Below are 19,654 nucleotides of genomic sequence, written 5' to 3' on the forward strand. Positions count from 1 at the left end.
ACTACAGCTAATTCCCCTAAAAACAGGAACAAGGCAAGGATGCCCACTCTCTCCACTCCTATTCAATATAATTCTGGAATCCTTAGCCAGAGCAATAAGGCAGGAAAAAGACATTAAAGGGATCCGCATAGGGGAGGAAGAAGTTAAACTATCTCTTTTGCAGATGACATGATTTTATAACTTAACGATCTCAAAGGCTCCATCCCCAAAATCTTAGAACTTATAAACCACTTTGGCAATGTAGCAAGATAGAAAATTAACCCACACAAATCAGTCAACTTTCTGTACAGCAACAATGTACAAGCAGAAAGGGAAATCAAGGAAATAACCCCATTAATAATAACCTCAAAAAAATAAAGTATCTAGGAATTAACCTTACCAAAGATGTAAAGGATCTATTTCATGAAAGCTATAAAAGTCTAAAAAAAGGAATCATAGAGGACACCAAGAAATGGAAAGACCTCTCATATTCCTCGATATGCAGAATTAACATAGTAAAAATGGCTATACTGCCAAAATTGATATACACATTCAATGCAATTCCCATTAAAATCCCAATGACGTATTTTACTGAAATAGAGAAAACAATCCAAAAATTCATATGGAACAACAAAAGACCTAGAGTAGCCAAAGCAATTCTAGGCAAAAGAAACAATGCAGAAGGGATCATGATACCGAATATCAAGCTCTATTAGAGCCATAATAAAAAGACAGCGTGGTACTGGTACAAAAAGAGACCTGAAGACCAATGGAACAGACTAGAAGACACAGAAATAAAGCCACATATGTACAGTCAGTTGATATTTGACAAAGGAGCCAAAGATATACAGTGGAAGAATCATAACCTCTTCAACTACTGGTGCTGGGAAAACTGGGTGGCCACATGCAGAAAAATGAAAGTGGACCCTAGCCTATCACCATGCACTAACATCAACTCAAAATGGGTTAAAGACAGCATCAAACTTGAAACTCTGAAACTACTGCAGAACAGAGTAGGAGAGACACTTGAACTTACAGGCACAGGCAGGAACTTCCTGAACAGAGTCCCAGGGTCACAACAAATTGGAGAGAGACTGGACAAATGGGACTACCTTAAAATAAAAAGTTTCTGCACAGACAAAGAAATAACAAGCAAACTAGAAAGACAGCCAACTAATTGGGAAAAAAAATATTTACCAGCAAAATATCAGAGAAGGGAACTCAAGAAACTAACCCCCCCACAAATCTAACAAACCAGTCACAAAATGGACAATGGAACTAAAGAGAGACTTCTCAGAAGAAGAGATAAAAATGGCAAAGAATCACATGAGTAAATGTTCATCATCCCTGGTTGTAAAGGGAGTGCAAATAAAGACAATACTGAGATACCAACTTATCCCAGTCAGAATGGCCCATATCCTAACGTCAACTAATGACAAATGTTAGAGGGGATGCAGAGAAAGAGGAACCCTACTGCATTGCTTGTGGCAATGTATACTAATACAACCACTTTGGAAAATAGCCTGGAGATATCTCAGAAAGCTAAATATAGACCTCCCCTATGACCCAGCCATACCACTCTTAGGCATCTACACCGAGCAATAAGAACCAGTATACAAAGACACATGCACTTTCATGTTTATTGTAGCACTGCTCACAATAATCAAAAATTGTGGTACCTATATACAATGGAATATTATGCAGCCATTAGAAAGGACAAAATAATGGCATTTGCCAGGAAATGGATGGAACTAGAGCAGATTATTTGGTGTGAAGTAAGCCAAGAACAAAGAGACAAATGGCACATGGCCTCCCTGAAATGTGGATGCTAAAGCCAAAATACAAGAAGATATAGTAAACAGGACTCAAGAAACAAAAGACAGCCACTATTTTTTGTCATATCACTGCTAAATGACTCCATGTTCTAGACCATATATATGGTAGATGTATGCATGCAACAGAGGGAAGCCAGGAGGAGAACAGAAAAAGTGGGAACAGCCCACACTAAGCAAAAGGAAAGAAATGTAAACATCACCTGATGTGGAAAAAAATAACTTGTATTGTCAAAGCTCATAGAATTCACAAACTGTATAGACCATGATAATGACAATTTCCCTTGTGAAAGTTAAAGTGTGTTTGTGACTCTAACTATCACTATTCCACAACTGTGAAATATGTGAAATTTATGTAATCTCCTAATCTCAAAGAAAAAAAGTTAGACAAGGGATGGGTTAAGAGAGAGGGGTGACAATGTTATCAGACACTTTGTACTCATATACTGCTTTGTAGATTGGGAACTATTTTGTACAACTACTTAAAGATAATTTAAAAAAAAAAGTAAATCCCCTTTTGTCACTTTACTTGATTTTGGTACCCTGCAACTTGTATATACATTTATCTAATCTGGGGAGCAGAAGGAATAACAAAACGGTGAAACAAGGACACAGGATGACCCATTGCAACAATGATATCCACAGGACAATATATTGGAATCGAACTTTACAACTTGGGTAGGAATGGGGTGTTGCAGAGAAGGAGAGGAAGAGGTAGGGGAAAGAAGGGATAGTGGGACAACAACAAGGGAAGGGGTAACAATGATCGACAAGTAATGTACTCATTGCCTTACTTATATAACTGTAACCCCTCTGTACAGCATCTTTACAATAAAATAAAATTTAAAAAAAGTAAAGGGACCATCTGGTGTCACCTCACTTGTTGTAGAATGTACCTATAAATCTACAATAAACCTAATGGGTAGTAAAAGACAAAAAAAATCACACTTTGACACAATGAATTAAACAAAAATCAAAACATTCAAACAGTGAGACCAAAGGGTATTCATAGGAGAGGATCACAAAGGCTCAATAGCTATGTGCATTTGATCATAAGTGAAATGAAACCCAAGGGGCGACTTGTTCTTTCTTTCTTGCTATTGTTTTTAATGTATCTAAAATATACCATGTGATTTTTTTGTTTCTTTTGTATGTTCTTCCCCCATAGTATAACCCCTGTTTTCACTGTATTTGACGTGCGTCCCAGCATCTTGTATATACATTTTTCTAATTTTGGGAGGGGAAGGGAAATAACAGAATGCTGAAACAAGGGTACAGGTTGACCCATTACAACAATGAGAAGTACAAGGTGTAGAAAACGAACTTCACAACTTGGGGGGGATGGGGCAAGTTGGGGAGACGGGGGGGGGGAAGGGAGGGGAAAAACAAAGGAGGAGGTAACAATGCTCAATAGGAAAAGTACTCTTTACCTTGCTCATGTAATTGTAACCTCTCTGTAGAGCATTTTTATAATGAAAACATTAAAAAAGGATGTTTATTGAAATTAATTCCAAGATCAAGAATTTTTTCATTTTACTTTTTGTACTTTTTCTTATTTTTGTTTGTTGTTTTTTTCCTCTTTTGTTGCTGTTTGTGGTTTCTGTAGCTTTTGTCTTAAATGTAAGTTTATCTGTTTTGAGGAGGTGAAGGGGAAGCAGAGAAATGGTGCAACAAAAGGTGAATTAATTCAGCAGTGATATTCATGAGTCACTATGTTGAAAATGAACTATACACCTTTTGGAGGAGGGAGTCAGGAGGGGAAAAACTGGGAGAAAATGAGAAAAGTGATGACTTTGTTAAAAAATAAATTACTCATTACCTGATGTATGTAGCTGTAACTCCTCTGTGCCTCTCCTATATGATAAAAATAGATAAACTAAAAAAATAAATAAAAGCAAAGTAAAGAGAGCATATTCTGCATTTGAATATGTTGCTTTCTTCTTGAGGTAAAATCTCTTGTTTCTATAATTTTATGAAGTAACCACATTTATAGAAAATACATGCATACATATATGTATACTTATAGGTATAAACAATATATACATTATATATGCTAAGTAAGAAAAATATGAAAATGAGAATACTAGGTCTTTATTTAAAATTTAGAAATCTGAGTCATGTATTAATTATAGAAATATCCATAATTGTTCACTACAGTTTATATAATAGAATGCAAATGGTATAAACCTTGCTGGTTTGAAAGTGTAATTATTTTAAAAGGAAGTTTCATGCTGGATGCAGAAGATTCTAGTTAAAGAAAGCAATAAATTAACACCTAAAAGCATTTAATAGGTAAGTAAAATACAGTTGTATATTTTGTAATTAACATGCATTGTGATATAAAATTCTCTACTAATGGAATGATCCTGAACTGCGAATTTCATTTGGATTTTGAATAAGGATGCAGATAAAGAAGGTATTAACTTAATAATATTCTTGATGAAAACTACTGAAAAATCCATCAGCTGAATCATGGTGTTTATATCCTGTTATTGTTCAGCTTCTGCTTTCCTATCTAGATTCATTTGAAATCAATTTGTGTTTAAAACTTACCCTTCAGTAACTTTGAAAGTTAATCTTCCTCATAAACATGGCTTTTTTGTTGTTGTTTGTCTTGGTTTTTGTTTCTTGGAAAAATGCTTTTATCCATTTGCTTTCATTTTATTTGACTCTCCCTCTTTTTCTGTCTCTCTGGAAAATAGAACAAAGGTTCTATCTTCTGTAACTTATGCCTCATCATGAGTAAAATTAAATGAAACTGTGAAACATAAATTAAACAACTGTAAAACTTGAGTATATCTCCATTTATTTTAACACAGTACCAGTTGTTGAACAATTCATCCATCGTCCCGTATTGGCTGTTGTGAATTAAGTTTCTATGACATCTGTAGGCAGATAATTTCATTTCTCCTGAGTAAAAACCTAAGATGGAGGTTTCTGGGTCATAGTGTAGTTGTATGTTTGACTTCATAAAAAAATACTAAAGTGTTTTGCAAAAAGTCCGTGAGCTTTTACATTCCTGAAACAAATACAAAATCCTCTCTGGCACAATATGCTTTTAGTCTTTAATTTTTTTCCTGTTCTAATGTTTATTATGTAACACTATTGTAACTATTGTATGTAACTATTGTAGTGTTTATACACAAGTCATAGTTGCATAAGTCAGGTAATTTGTAATGAGTACAATTCTTTTTGTCTCCCCTCTGATGCTCTCTCTCAGTTTTTCCCTCCCATCCCCATCCAGAAGATATCCAGTTCATTTTCCACATGGTGTCTAGTGAGTATAACTCTTATATTTGTTCATCCTTGTTCCCTCCTTACGTGCCCTCTCCCACTTTCCCAAATATGAACATACTAACAAACAAGACAAAGAAAAAGAAAAACTATTAAACATTGATCTTCCCCTTGACCCAGCATCCCACTTCAGAGCATTTATCTAATGGACCACAAACTAGGCCACACTAAAACTAGCAGCATAACCATGTTCATTGCAGCATTGCTTACCATAGGCAAGATATGGAATCAACCTAGATGTCCTTTGATGGACAAATGGACTAAGAAAAGGAGGTATATATACACAATGGAATTTTACTATTCTACCAAAAAGAAAGATATTGTTCCATTCATAAGGAAATGAAAAGACTTAGAAAAACTTATATTAAGAAAAAAAAAGAGAAGTAAGCCAGAGACAAAGAAACATAGGTTGCATAGTTTCCCTCATTTGTGATAACTGGAATATGCTTATGAGTTTACAATTAAACACACTGAATGACTAAAATAAATACATAAATGTGTATATATATATATGCACACAAACTGGGACATGAAAAATTATATATGACTCTAGTCTTTCATATATCAAGCAGGTATATAGAGGAGAGGTAGACAAAGGCTCAATAGCTATGTGCAGATGACCATATGGAATAATATTCTGTGAAATGAACTTCAAGGAAAAGAAAAGAAGGACATGTTTTATCTGCCATTGATTTCAGTTTGTTTCTGTTCTCAAATGACTGACAATAGTAAACACCTTTTCAAGAACTTATTAGCCACATGCATTTTATTTTCAGAAATCAAATTGATCATCTTCTAGTGTGTATGAGGAGATACTATACTATCATACAGCAACCTCTATGTAACTGAAAAACTCTAAAATAAGCATACTGTGAGAAAAAGGCAAGGCTATGCTGATAGTAAGCAGGTCAGTGATTGACAGAGACCAAATTTTCTTGGGAAGGGGAAAATGTCCCCACGCCAAACTTGTAGACTATCAAAAATTGCCTCATCAGGAATGTTGTTATAACTATGATAAAATGCCCCAAACAACATTGAATTATATTGAATTATAACATACATCAAATAACATTGAATTCTATATCTAAAAAAGTTGCCTCTCATTTTATCAAAATGATATCTCAATAATGCAGATCAAAATAAGGCATAAAAATTATGACAGATAAATTGCATATTTCAGACATGTAGTGAATTATTCAGTACAAAATGCAGTAGTTTTAGATATCTTAAAATGAAAATATTACTAACTAAAGAAAACTAGAATCAGACTTCATTTTAGTATATGAATGGAAATGTTTTAATATAAAGTATATGCAAATGGAATATCACAATCTTAACATATACATTCCTGTGTGCTAAATGATGTTCTAATCGCTGATGGCTCACACTTACAGCAGCATTTCATAATATTATGATGAAGTTCACAAATTCCTATCACTTAGTGATGTCATAGCTGTCAACACTTCGTAGGGCAATGTATGAGTCATCTATTTATAGTGCTAACGTTTTGCAAAACCCCAGTTTGTTTCCAGAGGAATAAAAGTATAACACATACAATTGTGTACAACACATAATACTTAATATTACTACGCCATTATTTTGCATATTTAAAGTATACATGTTTTTATCATTATTTTACAATCAATACTTTCTGAACAGCAAATATTTACTGTAAACTACTATGTCAAGTTAGACTTTCACCAGCTTTCCTTATCTACTATCGATTGTAATGAGAGACCACTTGGTGTGGTGAGGTTATACCACTTACATTTGTGATCTTCAGATAATGATGAAAGTGCTTAATAATGCAGATCTCAGAAGGTATTCCTGTGGTCACAAGATGCCTGATTTCACCATGTTCATATGGAGGCTCAGGAAAAAGAAGTTTATATGTTCACAAATTCAAAAAGAACTTAGAAGGTTCTGCTTCCTCCAGAGTTGTGTGTGGGAAAACACTAGCAACAGTCAAGGGGCAGATAGGGAGTTAGATCATAGACTTCATAAGGGGCTTTTGTGAGAAGGTAAAGCAGAATAGGGTAATGAGAAAATACTTTGAGTAAGTTTGGTAGGTCCTGGGCTATAAGACTAATTCCTAGTTGTTTGTTACCTGTCACTGGGAGAATGAATGCAGGGAAATATTGCAGGAAGTATGAAGGAATTAACTGAGTTCTTAGCTATCTATCATTAATAGGTTACTTCTAGAAGGCAGTCTTTCCCTACCTAGAAAGATTTTTAAGATGTTAAACTTTTGGAAACACAAAAAAATCAAATAATATGAACAATTCTATGTGCATGGATCTAAGTCCTCAGGGTGTTAAAATAATACCATTTTCTTGAAGGAATAGGAGAAGCCTTGTGAAAAGTAAGGTAGAAAAGAGAACAAACATATGGTTTCATGAATTATTTCCACATTCTCAATCAAACAGATATTTCAAAAGGAATAGATGGAAAGTTGAGAATGGATAAGATGACTGGCTTAAACCTGCTTTAAGAATCCAGATAAAAATCCAGGGTTTTTCTTTTTTTTAAAGAATATAGCACTCACGGACATGTAGATTTTCTGCTTTGTTATTCCAAAGTCCACAGTCTGTTATCATTTATCTCTCCTCAGCTCTATTAATGAGGAAATGATTTCTTGTTAACCCAATATAAATTTAACACATAATTATCTGTTATCCACTGGTTCCTAATAACACAAATCATTGATATTCTCTTTCATGCATATATATGCATATCATATATCATATACACGTATATCATCTATATTCATAATTCTCATAGAAATAGTTATGTTTAAAAATATATTATATTCCATTCATTTAAGGTCCTGTAGGTCCTAGAAGAAGTTTTATTTTTTTTCCTATGGGAGGTTCATTCATATACTCATCATATTTCCCCTCTGAGTTTCTATTATTCCATCCTTTGAACTACACATATTATCTTTAGCCCAACAAATCATCATAACTATTTCTACCTTGTTAATACTTATATCCCTAGGACTGAACATTCTACTTGGTATTTAATGGTTTTCAAAATTTACTTGTTGAGTGAACAAATGAATTAGCAAAACCTTAGATTTTTTAAAATCAATGTTTATCTTGTCATATTTTTTCCTATTAAAAAGTCATATTTACACCTTGTATAAAATTTGTGTAATTACTTAATTTCTATAAAGAAATCTTTGGGAAAAAGTTGCATGTAGAATAAAAGTTGTATTTAGAAGAATCTGAAGTGGCAGATCAAAAAAATCTCCCACAGTGACCTTTATAGTGTACAGGAAGCAAAGTATTATGATGGCATTGTTGACCAAGCTGAAGTTCAATTTTAGCTTTGGATCAACTTGTGTCAATATCATAATCTGAGAATGCTTATAAAGAATAGTAATTACTGTAATACTATCCACAATTAAAAAAGTTCCTCTAATCCAATAATAACTTCAGAACTTAAGTTAAATACTATGGTATTTAACAATTTTATTGCTCTATATAACCTCAATTAAACTGACAAATATTCTGTTTAGGCATTTCTTTGACATATATTTTTTATTTTAAGAATATGTAAATAATGCTTTTACTTTATGTTAAAATAATTTTGGTACACTATATCTTCTTATAAAAAATCATGACCACTTCATTAAATGAAATAATTAAATACAAATTAGATATATTTTTTCTAAACACTCACCATCCCTATTATTTTTGTTTGATTATTTTTTGTTTGAGAACCCTATTAATCCTTTCGAGAATAATTTTTAAAATTATTTCTTAGTTAATTACAGATGTGTGCATAATTGTGTCAGGTTCTCATCTGGAATTCTTTCTATATAACTTTTCATTTTTAATGATTTTTTAAAGAACATTATACATTGTCATGTTTATATCGATTTTGGTTTTTGTTTGTGTTTTTGTTTTGGGGCTGATCCTGAGTTGGAACTCAGACTCTGGCCACTGTCCCTAAGCTGTTCTGCTCAAGGGCAGCACTCTACCAGGTGAGCGACAGCTCCACTTTTGGTTTTGTTGGTAATTAATAGATGATGAGAAACTCCTGGATGATACTGCCAGGGTTGTCTTTGAACCATCATCCTCAGATCTCAGCCTCCCGAGGAATGAGGATTATAGGTATGACCTACCAGCCCCAAGCTCATTTTGTTTTTATAATCTGCCTTGTTAGCATAGTACATAATGAATTCAAAATATAATTGCCCTACTAAACATGTTCATCACTATTTAAATGTGCTTGGATAAAAGACCAGTAAACAGAATTTTTTATGGTCTTCTCCATATTAGTCTATTGCTTCTGACATGATCCATTCAGACTGCCTTTGTTAATAATCACCTGAAAATTTATGACTGCTGTCACCAGGCCCAAGAATTATAATTCTATTTTAATAGCACCTCTATAGAGCTTGAAAAATTAAAATGCCACAGAGTAAGAAAGAGAAATTTCCCTGATATTGTGACTAAAATGTGCTATTACTTTCATTGTTGTCTGAACTTTTCACCTAGAAACATAAACTCTTAATTTCACCTAGAAACATAAACTCTTAAAAGTAAAACAAACATGCAAGCTACTGGTGGCTCATACTTCCTTATCCTAGCTGCTTAGGAGGCTGAGATCTGAGCATAGCAGTTCGAAGCCCAGAGGTAAGGTCTGTGAGACTCTTATTGCCCATTCACTTCTAAAAACCTGAAAGTAGAGCTGTCATTCATGTGGTAGAGCCTTAGCCATGAGCAAAAATCTCAGGGATACCACCCAGACCCCGAGTTTAAGCCCCAGGACCTGCAAAAAATAAATAACAAATAAAAATATTAAAAAATGAAATAATCTATTTTGAAGTTCCTGAACTGATTGATAGGCATATTAAAAATTCCTTGTGAAATGCTTGGCAGTATATACTGAAGTACCTACACCTTAAGTATATACACCTTAGTTTATTCAGGTCATCCTTACAATGAACAGAAGGCACACTAATAAACAACCGAGACACAAGCACTTCTCAGGAGCTAAGGGTCATGTGATATTGGGACAATAACTTTCAGTTATCGATGGAGCTTTGTACAATTCCAGTATGTAGGACAACCTGAAAAGTTCCCTCATTAGAAGTCAGGGAAAATGAGACAACAATAGCTTAATTCTCAAGATTAGTCTTTGTTGTTTACTTTGTTTGTTTGTATGCTTTTTACTTTTGTAAAAATTGTCTAAACTGAGATCATAGAGAGAAAAATAAAATGTTTTAGCATTTCATAAATACATTGTGTGTGTATTGTATGTATATTTTTGTAATAGCCAATGGCAAAAGTAAGACTATAATTGTTTTTGCTATTTAAGGGGTCGTGCTTTTGCCTCAGGTATGATTACATTTCTATGGGATGATCTGCCTATTGTTTGCTTCTCTTCTCCATCTTTATGAAATGTATTTTTTCTGGTTTTTCCTCTGCTTTTTGAGTGGCATACCATCTCCACCATTTAGCACAGAGGCAGAAACTGCTAATGATCTTTTCAACATTAATCTCCTCATATTAGTAGCACTACATACTTTCAGTCGTTCCTCACCCTCCTGCCTTTGTCTTTGTTAACGTATATGACACCAGAGTGTGTAACTTCAATTTGAACCCAATGAAGTGATGTGTATCTCTGTACTTACGGTCACTGATCAATAATATTTCTACTGTCTACTTCAGAGATTTGGAATATCTTACTGCTTTGAAATGTGTTTGGATTCTTTAAACTAACTATTTTAAAGTTTTCATTTAGTGATATTTGGCTGATAAAAGCTTATTAAAGTAATCTTTCAACACTCCAAATCTTAGAGCATTCATTTTCTAACAATAACTATTGTAGAAGTTTTAGATAATTGATTTATGCAAAAGTACTGCCAACTTAACAGATCCACTAAATGAAACAACCAACTTATATGTACATTTTTCCAATTATATTTTTACTTTTATTATTATGTAGTTTTACAAAGGAGTTATCACTCAACAATCAGTCTATGATTATAATGCATCTTCCATCATTCTTTACCATACTTCCCATCCCAGACCCTCAGATAACAAGCCTGTTTCTGTTTATTTCCAGTAATAAGAACCAATTTCTATGCAAAATAATATGTCTTTCTTTATTTTGGCTGCTCTCCAAAAATACTGTGGAGAGGAGAGATGATTAAGAATAAAAGATCATTTCTAACTAGGTACTGATGGCTCACACCTGTAATCCTAGCTATTCAGGAGGCTGAGATCTGACAACCAAGGTTAAAGGCAGCCATGAGTCCACTGGCGCCTGGCTTTAGAGCTTGCTTTGTAATAAGCCTGATTCTGTTCATGAGAATGCTATCCTTGCATCCTTCACCTCCAGCTGCTACTACTGTTGCTTTTGATGTAAGGATTTCAGTGTTTGCTTGAATGGAATCACAACAGTTTTCTTTTTCCATATTAAAGAAGACCCAGAAGAACTATGGAAATAAGGTAATGTGACTTTAATTACTGTGCATATATTGAATGGTAGTTCTTGACCAATTATCCTCAGTAGAAATTATTGTGGCTTCATAAATTTACTGGTAAACACGCATTGTTAGAATGCTATCTTAGTTCAGTGTGAGGCTCAGTACTAAAACTGAAACACCTTTTTGCTTTCTGTAGGTATTCAAATGTACAAGATTTAAGAATAACTGAAGTCACAAATCTGGTTTTATGTGTTACCTGTTTTAAACTTTTATTTAAACTTTTATTTTAAACTTTTATTTATAGCTGTTAATTAAAATATACTAAGTTAAATCAAACTGAAAGCCTTGTATCTTCAGAACTGGAAGCTGAAAACACTTGCACTAATTTTTTTTTAATCTCTGGAGTATCTTATGGGAGATAATTACTTTTGTAGTTATATCATTTATATTGACTTTGCCATAGACTGACTGAGTTGACACTGGGCTGAAATTCAGAGCTAGTACTGAGAGAAAAGGATGCTAGGAGAATTGTATTCTTTAGATGCTGTATTAATGGAAGTTCTAAATTCACTTTCACACATAAAGCAGAAAAACCACCACACTTCCCAGTGATGCTAAAATTCCAGTAGCACATACTAAATTTACTTTGTATATTCTAAATATGTATACAGATTAAGTATATATAATATATTATATATATATTTCAATTTTATCTCAGCTTGTAATGGAGAATAATAAACCTTGAAAATATTATAAATTCTATTCCTGATTATCCTTTGGTGAATTTTGGATTTGGAAGAAAGAAAACAAACCCTGAATTCAGACAAACTAAGTAAAATAGAAGACTTCACATCTTTTCAAATGTCCTTTTAGCTGTTACAAAGAGTAGACATTTCCTTTGGATTACAGCTTGAAGATAAAATTAACCAATCCTCTTTTATTGAAAGTTTATAATTACGTTCTAGTTTGCCTGAGAGTTTTCAGAAGACAGAGAAGAACCCTTGAAAGTTTATAATTACCCTTGTTTGCCTGAGAATTTTCAGAAGACAGAGAAGAACCCTTAAATTTCTTGCCAATGAATTCTATGCCACTATCTTGCTATTAGAGGATGGTGAGTTGCAACCAGGCTTCCTTTGTCTGACCTTGAAATATAAGAGACTCCTTGCCAGCATTCTGAGAGGCTATGAACTCCAGGAAACAGACATCAAAGTAACCTTGAGATATTAGTGATTTATCCTTAATTTGTTGCCACACAAATGGAAGTTTCATAGAGTTCTTCCAAAAGATGCATTCATTTTGCTTTGAGGTTCAATAACTGACTTTCTCCAGAACAAGGTGTCAGCTTTGCTAAAATAAAGCTTGATGTACTCATCTCCCGAAGAGACTTTCCAGAGGGAGAGAATGATTAGGCCATTGTACACGGGTCTCAAACAGTATGATCCTAGATATCATTGTGTATCTTGATTTTAAAACAATGTTTAAATGGATTACATTCTGACACAAGAATGGAAAAGTTCATCTCAAGCATTATTTGAAAAAGAAAGCCATGTCCTCTTTCTGTCTGTAGACTCAGCCAGAACCCACAAATGTCCCCTGGGAGATAAGCAAGAAAGTCAGAAAGGCTGAGCACAGAGCCTGGGGACATACATTCTACCTACGAATATATTTAAAACACTGGTGGCTATACCCAGGAAATAGATGTGCTTTATCTGGGTATTGTAGAGTGGGAACTGAGGAAACTCTAAAAAAAGAGTAAATGTTGGCAGAGAAAGAATCATAGAAATAATCGTTTGAAATTTTTCATTTAATCTAATTTGGTTTAATTGATAACTATTTTTCAGAATAAATACTTTGCACACTATTTAAATCTTCAATTCTTGAAGAAGACAAAATATATCACTATACAAACAGTATCTGTTTAAAAAAACAGAGAACCATGTTTACAGGACAAAATATATTGATTTCAATAAAAGTAATATTTTATCTGAAACATTTTAAATGAGTAAAACTATTCTGTCTATATTATATTAATTAGTAGATTACTTGGAGAGAATGAAGAGCTCTTAGGCAAAGTAGAAATTGTATAGAAACAGATTATGTATTAGACTTGTGTTAACAGAAACAAATATAGAAAATTAGAGAAAAAGTACATTTACTTGTGCTGCAGAAAAGTGGAATTAGAAGAGGGTAGTTATTGAGAATGTTCATGTATGTCAGTTTACACTTGTTTCAATCTCTATTGTCTTTTTTTATAGTTTTATAGTTAAATTTTCCACTTGTTAACAAGGTGGAAATTATCTTCACTCAAAGTCAGTTAATCTGGAAAAATTTAGTCAAGGACCAATGTTTTATCCTTGTCTATTCTATGCATGGGCACCGTTATACTTGGTGCTGTTTCTCTGTCTTCTAGAATCCTGTATAGGAGGAGCCAAACTTTGCTCTACTCTGCATTTCTAAGGATGACACCAGGGCAACATTGTCACACTGAATTTGACAGGAGTTCCTGGAAATCACTCTTTAGAATCAATGATAACCCTAAACTCATGCACTTGATTCTCGAGTCGAAATCAAAAAAGTTTAAAACATGACTAAGAAAACCAGATGTCACCCCCATCTTTAATCCTTTCTTACCTTACTCTTAAAAGTCTAGTGTGCTCAATACCTTTAATATCTAGAAATCTGCTTAACAAGCAAGCTGAGTATTCAGATTTAAATTCTTAATAATGTTACTTTTGCAATATAATCACAGCTGTCTTCAGTTTCCTGTTTAAGTGACTTTATGTTTTAGTTTTGTGTGTGTGTGCGTGTGTGTGTGTGTGTGTGTGTGATATATGTGTTAGATTTTGATATAAGAAATATGTCAACAGAGCCGAGAAAGATTTTCTATAGGATAACAAAGGCTTTGAAAGCCCAGATCCCATCTTTGTATGGGAGTGCTTTTGCCCTCTAAGGGTCATTTTCTCCTTTCAATCTAACTAGTATTATAAGCTCTAGTACTAAGTCCCGGATCATTTGACATGGTATGATGGTTGTCTGGGTCAGACTGCTTTGTTTATATGTTTTTATCAATGAATTCCTGGTATCAATTAATGCTGACATTGACTACATGCTATATTTGCTCATTGATTTTATGTTTTCTCTGGCTGATGGGTAATTAAATTGTTTGACATTGAGGCTTTAAATGTCCTCATAACTCCTGATTACTGAAAATTTGAGACAAAAACCATCCACAGGCATCAACATGAACTTCTTGTGAATGTTTTTTGAAGACCTATGACTCACTCACTACCTTAAACCACTTAGTGTCATACTTTAAATAGAAAAGGAGAAGCGATTTATTAAAAAGAAACCATTTTCTAGCCTGAGTAGTATTCATGATAGCATTAAAAAAATTACTATTTCTTCTCACTTTCTCTCAAATTACTCTGTTAACTAGTATATTCTTTTTTGTTGAATAAATTTTAGGTATGAAGGTTGTTATGTCTGTCTTGGATAATAAGAACACCACCAGATATCTTCTATTAGAAGAGTTTTCTTACAGTCCAGGGCCTTAAGGGGTGAGAATGCTAAAATCAGCTTCAGGCCATTGCAGGGTCTTTATCCACAATCTGGAAGGTCTAGCCCACAATAAATGTGGTGACAACTTGTCATTCTCTACAGTCTGTGCAACATTTGGATGGTATCTGAAATAATCAAAAAACTTATTTTTTCGATTGGTCAGATATTACCATTATACATTATGAGTCAATAATAGGGAGAAAATTCAGCAATATCAGTAGGAGGAAATAAAAACTGAGACTAGATAGTGCCATAAAGAAAGTCAAATAAAGAAAAGAGATCAAAGAAAGATGAACTAAATAGCAGCGAACACATGAAGGCAAAAATACTTGGTTAAGTCAAGCCTATATTTATTAAATTTTAGTGAAAGAGTAGAAATGAATTTACATAATTTTAATAATACTATAATATCTCAAACAATGTTATGATATTTTAAGAACCAACAGCAAAGTGAAACTTTTTCTTTGTGTGTGTGTGTGTGTGTGTGTGTGTGTGTGTGTGTGTTTTGTTTCATTTGTATGTTCTTCCCCCTATGATATAACCCCTGTTGTCACTGTATTTGATTCTGGTGCTCTGTACCTTGTATACACAATTTTGTAATTTGGGGAGAGGAAGGGAAATAAAATGCTGAAACAAGGATACAGGTTGCCCATTGTAACAATGAGATGTACAAGACACTATGTTGAAAATGAACTTTACAACTTGGGAGGGAGGGAGGAGTTGAGGAGGTGGGGAGGGAAGGGATAGTAGGGGAAAAACAAAGGAGGAATAACAATGCTCAATAGGAAATGTACTCATTACTTTACTTATGTAACTGTAGCCCCTCTGTAAAATATCTTTACTATAAAAAATTGAGTAACAACTTTTTAAGGAAGATAATTATAATTGTTATATAAATAAACATTTGAAAATAGGGAATTCAGTATGTTTTAAATATTTTTGGTGTTTTCTAATGCCTAAGTAGAGTTAAATATGTACTCATGTTGTTAATGTTAAATTTGTTCAAGTATGGCATTGTTATTCAATCTTGTAACCTGCTTTATTTTCAAAAATAGTTTTTGCTTAAAGGTGTTATTTTCAATGACTCAGAAAGTAAATATCTTAAACTAATATTAGCTACAAAATTATTTTCCACCAATGAACTAAAACTTGAAAAAAGTCTATGAAAGAAAAAAATACTCTATATTGCAGATCATTTTTGTAACCTACATGCAATTAGCAAGGGATGACTGTGGATAAAAGAACCTATATTAATTCATAAAGTGAATAAGTAGGTTCATGTTAAATGATTAAGTAGATTATTAAATGAACACCATTGTTTATTACACTATACTATTATTTACTATATCTTCTTACCATATCACAACATATTTTTACATAGAAAGCTTAATTTTGATCCTAATAAATTAACTTTAAAATGCAAACCTAGCCAGGTGTTGGTGGCACATGCCTGTAAGCCTAGGTACTAGGAGGCTGAGAGCTGAGGATCACGGTTCAAAGCCAGCCCAGGCAGGAAACTCTGTGAGACTCATCTCCAATAAACCACCAGAAAAATGGGAAGTGGTGCTGTGGCTCAAGTAGATGGCTGACCTTGAGCTAAAGAGCTGAGGGACAGTGCTCAGGCCCAGAGTTCAAACCCCATGACCTACAAAAAAAAAGAAAAGAAAACCTTCTGGAAGTGAGTCTTTGGGGTTGATGGCCAAAAGCCTATCTGAAAGACGTTAATGATCCCAGCTAAGACTTACAGAAATTGAAGCAACTACACAATCTAAAGCACCTAACATTGCCTGAGGAGAAACTTCTCAGAAAAGAAACTATAGGTGAAGTCCTTGCTTAAACATACAGTTGGAGTCACGGGAAAGTGATTTTTAAATGTGTAAATTACCTAAGTATTCTGCAAACTAAAGTACCAAAATGCTCTGTTTTAGGAAATATAATTATTAAGGTGTTCATGGGTGGCTCATGCCTGTAATCCTAGTTACTCAGGAGGTTGAGATCAGAGGATCGCAGTTTAAAGGCAGCCAGGGTAGGAAAGTTCATGAGACTCTTATCTCCAATTAACCACCAGAAAACTGGTGGAGGTAGAGAACAGGTAGAGAGCTTAACTTGAGCTGAAGATATATATTTCATAGTAACTTTCCAATATCTTTCATATATATATATATATATATATATATGATATTGGATAGTTACTATGAAATATTTCTAAGGCTTGGGAAGAAAAATGCACATGTCTTCATTGAGACTGCTATCAAAATTAACTGAGAGTGGCACACAAATAGCAGAAATTTATGTCCAACAGTTTGAAGGTGGAGACATCTCAGGTAAGATGGCAATGTGGCTGTCTGGATTCTGGTGGCTCTCTTCTGGGTTGCAGCTTGCCACTTTGGGATTGAATCCTCACATGACTGAATAGGTGGCAAGACAGTTCTCATAAAGTCACTAATTCTACCTCAGTAATATTAGTATCTTCCCCAAAGCCTTATAGATTAGTAAGTACCCTCACAAGTGGGATATAGCATTTCAATTCAAGGATTTTGCAGGGAACACCTACTTAGCCTAATAGATTTGGTATTCATGTTATCTTTATCTTCCTAATACTGAGAAAAGTAGATACTCTAGAGGTGTATGTATAATGTGAATTATTTGAAACCCAAATGTAAAAAAATCTTTGAATAGATGGGTGTCAAGCAAGTATCCTTGAATACAATCAGGGGTGAGATGTGGTGGTTAAACCCAACAGACACTCAAGTTCAGATAGTTTAAGACATGTGCTTTTCTGATGAAGTAACTACTCTCAAGATGAGAGGAGGATTGCAATTTATAGTCACATTTTGTCATGCCATTTACCAAAAGCCTACACAATATTCTTAGAGACAAGCTTATGCATGATAATTTAGTTTTTCTTTCTATATATTCATAACGGCTGACATTGTGCCTTTGCCCTGATTATCTGGAGAGAGGTGACTAATGGTGTTATTTGGAAATTGTGATGTATCTGTCCTGTCAGTTGAATTTTTTAAACAATTTATAGCAACAAATGGATTTGTGAATAAACATTACTAGTTCAAAGCTCAGAGAACTGAATTGGATGAACGAATGAAATCAAAGTTTTAAAGAATTTTTAAAAAGGGCAGACATGTACAAGGAGAAATTTAATAAATGCTTTTATTCTTTAAAAAGGAAATCAAGAATCAAAGTACAGACTAAGAATTATAACACTGTAGTTGATTTTGCATTAATCTTGACCCAAGCATAACAATTTGGATATTGGCATATATAAAATAAAATTAAGACTCACACATAGGTTCTTTTAATGTGCAATTAAAATAATTTTTTGTAAGATATATTGAGTATATATGCTTTCATACATTTTTGTATTTTATGTAGGAATAAGACTTTAAAAATATTTAAAAAATCAATGAAAACTTAATTAATGATGTCAAATCTGCTTGTTATTTTAAGGTAAATAAATAATAGATATATTTAATATAGATTTTAAATCTATCAGAAAACTACTAAGATAATAACAATAAATCAAAGTTAAATATGTAAATTATGCACTTATTTGAACAAAACTGAAAATCAAAATATAATTAGCTTTGTGGGTTTAATAGGTTATCAGAAATGTTAAGGTGCTGATACTGCAATTTCATTTAACTAATATATGTTCATGTTTCCTTTATCATATGAAGCTATCTAACTATCTGCAGCAGATGTTATAAAGATTAATTACTTCATTTTGTTAGAGTTCATAAAACCTAATAATTAAATAAAGCTGCCAAATGAAAAGTTGAAGAGGTATTGGACATGATCACAAATCCCCTTCATTATTATTACTTACAGGGATAAAGGTCAGCTTTTCACATGCAGTTACAACTAATGTACTTTTAGAAAATATGGTCAACTTTTATTACAATTAAAAAAATCTAATGTGGACATTCTGCACGTGAATTTTTAATGAAACTTTTAACTGAACCTTAACTTTTAACACAACCTTTCATGAGAGTGCAGTTGCTATCTTGATCTAGCTCTCAGATTCTTTTCATATCTGTAGTATCGCCTTATAAGAAATATATGTGCTTTGACAATATTGTGAATTGTTGAATGTTTCAGTAAACATGACTGAGTGTGTATTTTGTGCGAAGCCTATTTTCTCTGAGAAAATACCAGTGAACATGAAAGATCAAATTTCTGCATCCTTGGAACCAGTGTTACCTGGAGAGAACAGGCATTCGACACATGAACTCAAATTACTAAATAATTACACTGTGATGATGATGAATGGTACATAAAGAAATGTAGAGGGTGTTATCAAACTCTGTAATAAGAATCTGTGGTATTTACAGTGATGAATATCATAGGGCCATTGATATTTAGATTACTATTTGAAAAAAAAAACACAAAACTGTTAGGATTCAGATACAAGAGGTGGTGCTATGTTCCAGGAAGGAAAATCAGAATATTTATGAGCCTTAGTAGTGTCTCATAAAATAAGCTAGAATATAATTAATTATACTTCATTTAAAATTTATTATTTCATTTTTGT

This window comes from Dipodomys ordii, unplaced genomic scaffold, assembly GCF_000151885.1.
Source record: "Dipodomys ordii isolate 6190 unplaced genomic scaffold, Dord_2.0 Scaffold62, whole genome shotgun sequence".
Classification (NCBI taxonomy): Eukaryota; Metazoa; Chordata; class Mammalia; order Rodentia; family Heteromyidae; genus Dipodomys; species Dipodomys ordii.